Source organism: Cupressus sempervirens, chromosome 4 (genome assembly GCF_028749045.1).
Source record: "Cupressus sempervirens isolate cs-2001-9-10 chromosome 4, ASM2874904v1, whole genome shotgun sequence".
Classification (NCBI taxonomy): domain Eukaryota; kingdom Viridiplantae; phylum Streptophyta; class Pinopsida; order Cupressales; family Cupressaceae; genus Cupressus; species Cupressus sempervirens.
Window position 1 is genome coordinate 258,246,213 of NC_143121.1, and position 6,000 is coordinate 258,252,212.

The following is a 6,000-nucleotide window of genomic DNA, read 5'->3' on the forward strand; positions in this document are numbered from 1 at the left end:
GGCACAATCTATGTAATTGTATGTATTTTCTTATAATCTAGGGTCCATTAGTGATATTAAGTCTATTAGGACTCATTTGGATAGTTCAAAATGCCTTTAAGGCTTTAAAATGTAAAAATGCAATAAAAGTTGCAAAAGTTGCTATGCAACTTTACAACTTTTTGCATAATTAAGAAAAAGTGTTTGTAATCAATCCCCCAATGGTCAAAACTTTTCATATTTGGCTGGATCAGTTGGAGAAGACCTTTTTATAGCCCTTTCAAGTGGGTGGAAGGTAGTATGTAAATTTTTGGCATTGAAATCAATAAAAGTAACTCTATTTTCTACATCTTGAGCAAGTTTTCTAAATGGTACGAATGTGTTAAGATGCATAGGAGGTTGAGCCTAGTTCTATTGAATGAACCATTTAGTTATCTTTCAAATGCAACTTTTTTTAGGTTCTAAGACTCTGTAAAACTCAAGTTACACCTATTTTTGTGCAAACAACTCAGATTTTGAGGGTTTCTAGGGTTTTGGAAGAAATTGTTTGATAACTCTAGATTCCACAATAGGAAATTAATGGCCTTTGGTGGAATCCTTATACTCTTAATTTTGTTTGAGATTCTTTTGGTTTTAGTTGCTAACATGTAGGGACAAGGGACATAGATGATGCCCTAGGTGCATATACCATATATGCACCAACTCACTGTTTTGCTATAGTCAGCATTTGGGTGCTAAAACACATTTCTAAAGCCTCAAACTTTGGATTTAGACTATTTGGAACATTCCTCAACCTATCCAATTGGTTTTTTTTTTTGAGACATGTCTAAATAGCACTTTCTTTGTAACAATGGCCTAACTATCCCTTTAGGCCTAATTGTTGTCCTCACAAGTTATGTCAGCATTTTTGTTCATGTAATATCAACACTTTGGGGTCCTGGAGTACATCTAAAATGAAAACTCTCTTGGTGGTTGGTTTCCTTGTTTCAATCCAAAGTCTTCAAGTTATAGGCAAAAAATTGATTTCTTGGGCTACTAACATTCCAAGGATGTAATGAAGGATCTATGTCTTTTATGTGTTTTGGAATCCTCAAATTTAGTCAACATGACCATGTTGGTATAAAAACAACATTCCCTAAGTATTTTTTCAGAATTACATGTTTTAGGTAAGTTTCATGCATTGAGTCCCTTTTTGTAAAGGTGCAAGTGTGGGGTTCTAGGGTCTATTTTGGCTCTCAAACCTTCTTAAGGTCTATTTGTGGGTTAAACTCTCCAAACTTCCACCATCCAAACCCTCACCACTTGTGTCACTCTATCTTCTAAACTTGGCAAACATTGGAATCCTTGGCAAATATAAGGAATTGTCTTCATTGCTCGTGTGAGGTTGACATGTGCTAACTGGAAAAGGTATGACATTTTGTGTAACATCAAAGACAATATACAATTGATCAATTATTTTTAAAAATCTCCCACTTTGGAATCAATGGAAATAAAACATGTCATAATACAATGAAATTTTAGAGAAAAATAAAATTAAGGAAAATATCCTTAGTTTCACTCTAATTCTCATCCATGAGAACTCCCTTTGATTTCAATTTCTCCCTCTATCAAAAAACTCTCCAAGTTTTTAATTCATCAAAATCTTCCTTTTTGACATCTTCAAACATTCAAAAAAATTTCTTTGATATAGAAAACTCTCCCTTTACAAAATCTTTACAAAATTTCTATGATATGACACATGACACAACAAACTCTCCCTCTTTGACATCTTATGCCAAAGACAATATTCAATGAATTTCAATGTACCTAATGTACTAATTCATATGCAATCTTCCCTTTCATTACTACATCAACTTGACTAATCATCATCATGATCTATTTGATGCATCACTAAAATTCATTCAGTGAGTTTCAAATAGGGCAATAACCCCTAGCCTACCTCTTAGATACAAGTATGCATCCTTAGGTAATGGCTTGGTGAATATGTCTTCAATTTATTCTTTATTATTTACACATTCCAATCTCACTTGTTTGTCTTGTACCAATTTGTTGGAATATTCAAATATGGAAAGAGTACTTATGAGAGGGGGGGGGGGAGTGAATCATAAGTATCCCATTTTATCCAATAAAACTTTTAACTGAAAGTAAATTGCATACATGTAAATACATCAAATAAACTTGAAACTAAACACATGCATCAATAACTCATAACACTGGAATTTGGTAACCCAGAAACCCTCTAGGAATAAGAAGGTAAAACTGGGGTGGGGATGATACCCACAAGAATTACTGTAGCAATATTGTTCAACCACTTCTGATGGTCTGCCCTATTAAAGGCTTTACATTGTGTCAATAGTGACCTGGTTAGAGGATTTCAAACACTTAACATGAAGTGTTACCCTGTTAAAGGATTTAATCACCTAATTAAAGATTTATCAAAATAGCTGTTAAGCTAACCTATCACCATAGGATTTTCATTTTAATACAATTGCTAGAGAGTATTAGGTACAATAAACCTAACTGATTACAATCCTTGATTGCTGAATGCAGGCACTTGTTCTGCTTTCTCTGATTTGGATCCTTTTTGTGATTTGATAATCCTCGCTTTTGAAAATAGAATTCCTTGTGAACCCTTGTATGTCTTCTCACACCTCTCATCTTCTTTACAATGAAATTTTTTCTTCCTTATAAAGAAATTTGAGAGTTTAGGGTTAGGTATGGATCTATGATCCACATTCAATCTTCATTTTTCGCTCAATACTTATCTTTTGCTGATTAGTTGCATGCCTTTATCATTTTTCTTATTGGCTACATGTAAATTGCATAGGAAAAATAAAATATTCGATCTCATCATTAAATCCTTTGAGATTTACCTTATGTCGGCTATAAAAACTGTTTGCATCATAGTTTGTGCAATTTCAAACTCTTATGCTGATCTACTGAGTTACTCGACTCCTGAAGTATTGTTGATACTCGGCACATGCTTTTTCCTAGATAGCTCAGCACCTTAACAAAACTATATCACTTCGCACCTTAAGTAGCTCGGCACCTGTTAACACTCGACACTTTGTGTTACTCAGTACTTATACTTCACTCGATATTTGATCTTTACTCGATATCTGGTCTTCACTCGATATCTGATCTTTACTCGATATCTAATCTTTACTCAGTATCTGATCTTCACTTAGTATCTGATCTTCACTCGGTATCTGATCTTCACTCGGTATGCATGATGTACTCGGCTTCCAATGTGGAATGTGATTAAGTGTGTTGGCACTCAAATGTCAAAAACCATTATTAGGTAAACAATCTCCCCCTTTGACATGAGTGACAAAAACACTTAACTAACCTTATAAGTATATTTACTAATCTGATTGGTATGTATAGATTTTGAAGAAAACTTGATCAAAATTTGTAACTTACAATCTTACAATATATACCTCAAAAAATTTTGTAACTCCCCCTGAGTTGATTGCGCCTTATCTGTATAACAAGCTCCTCCTTTGTATTTTTTCATTTTATAACTCCCCCATTAATTTATCTCATAGTTGTATCTCCCCTTTTAATCTGTATCTTCCCCTTTTTGACACTTATGTCAAAGAATGTTTAAGGGTTAAGACCATATTTAGCCAAAAATGTGCTATTTACCTCCATAATCATTCTAAGAGCTGCATCCCAATTGTTCAAAGCAATTTCCAGTGACTTATGCTGGATAGCAATCTCGGCAACAAGATGAATAAGTCCATCTAATGTAGAAAGATTTGAGTCTTTCTTGAGAACACTTTCAGCATAGACTTTTTCTTTATGGAGCATCTCTAAATGTGGGGTAATGGAGGACTGGAGCTGTATTAATTTGGCCTTGATATTAGCCTCATCTGCTCTTAAGACAGCTATTTCTTTATGAGTGTGAAGCGATTGAGCAAAATGCTTCTCACTTTGAGCTGGATCACTTGGTAGTTGCATGCTTGAAATGTTTAAATTTCTTTCCAAGCTCAGTATCTTTTGGCTTGTTTCTTGTGTGAAGTATGAAAAATCAGACAACTTTTTGTACAGTGAGAATATATTCTCAATTACCTTCTTCACTTTATCAATAAGCTTTGCCAATTCAACTTGTGAAAGTGTAATTTGTCTTGATATTTTCTCATTCACTTTCCCCTAAAATTTTCTTTCTGACCATTCCATAAGTTTTGCATTGGTTTCTAGGTCTTTATTTGTCACCTGGTCAACAATATCTGTTAATTGCTCTGTGATATTCTTTGACTCATCCGGTGATTGCAAACTGAAGGCATCAATAAAGATGTCCTTTATCTCATAAAGTGTTTGCTTATGTTTATACTCATTCCTGAGTATCTCTTGTCTTTTCCTTTTATTCAGTGCATCTTGCACCCCATTGATTTGATCAATGGTTATTGATTTTGACTCATAGCTCGGTATGATTATCTCCTCATCTAATTTAGGGTCTCCATAGTGAAGTACCCTTGCAACTCTGGTAGTACTGGATGATGGTACAAAAATTTGCAATGGCTAGTGTGAAGGAGTTCCCAAGGTAGGAAAATTTATTAATGTTTGTATTGCCTCCTATTCTTTAGGGGTTTTTACTATTTCTTCCTCCTTCTGTCTACCATGATCAATTATTGTAATCTGTGGAAGTGCACCTTGTGTTTGTGCTGTAGGATCAGATGTAATAATCTATCCTGTTTGTTTTGTTTCTTTTTCTACAGCTGCACTTTGCTTTTGTCTTGCAACATCAATTATGCTTGTTTGTATTTTGAATTGACTACTAGTAGTTGTGATAGAAGGTGGTTCTTGTGGATTCACCTTATCTTTGACTATAATTTCTACTAGTTTCTATAACTCATCTATACTAACCAATACTAGATCTATACACAATATTTCTTATTATGTAGATTGGTCAAGAATTCTTTTCAGATCTTCTGCAGTTAATGGATTGATATTCTGACCATAAGTATCAGGAACATCAGTAATTGTCACGGTGTCTGCAGGTGAGATGGATGCTTGTGGAGGGCTAGGAGGTGGCAATTGTGTGTCTTGCACACTCTGATCTGGTTGCTACTCTTGCTTAGTTGTTGCCATTTTGTATTGTTTTTGTGTCTCTTCCTCCTCTTCATCTTTCTTTTCTTCATCCTTCTTCTCTTCTTCTCTTTTCTTTTCTTCTTCTTCGTTCCTTTTTCTCCTCTCTTCTATTGGTACAACAGCTTCTTCTTTGTATTCTTCCTCAAGAAAATCTTCAATCCTTTTGTACAAATTCTTCCATGATTTCATTGTTCTTTGAACAATCTCTTCCATTTTGTTTTGGAGTATGAAGAATGCCCTGTACTTAGGTGTAAACCTGTTATTATGCCTTTTGACTACTTTGCTAACTTGTTCTCTAGTCAAATCTGGCAATACACTGGCTAGGGTTGATTCCCTCATCTCCTTCTCCATTTTCAAACAAAAGTGCCATCTTTCTTCTACAATTTTTGTTAGCTCCTTTGGCAATTGACCATGTAGTTCAAGTGGAGTGTACTTGAACTGTGCCATCATTTCATAAACTATTTCTTCTATTTTATTTTGTTCTTCTTTTGTAAATATACTAAAATCAAATTTATTTAAATTATTCAAGTCACCACTTGCAATCTTTTTACATAAGATATCAATTGATGAATTGCTTACCTTTTCTGATTGATCTTCTTCATCAATGTCAGGTTGAGCCACATATCTTCTTCTTTTCCTCGGCTCTTCCTGTGATTCCTTGAGTTGTTTCTTCTTGGTAACTTCCTCTTTAGCCTTTTGAGTAGAGGCTCTTGTTGATGCTTGTGTTGTTGGCTTTTGAGGTGATGGAGTGGTAGCTTTCTTTGATTTGGGCTTAGCTGAAGGTTGTTCTGTTGTCTTTCTCTTCTTTGTCTCAACTTTAGTTGGTACTTCCTTGGCTTCTTCTTCCTCTGCACCTTCCTCCTTGTCTTCTCCAAGACCTTGAGTTAGTTCCATTGGCCCTTGTTCTTGTTCATCTTCATCATCACT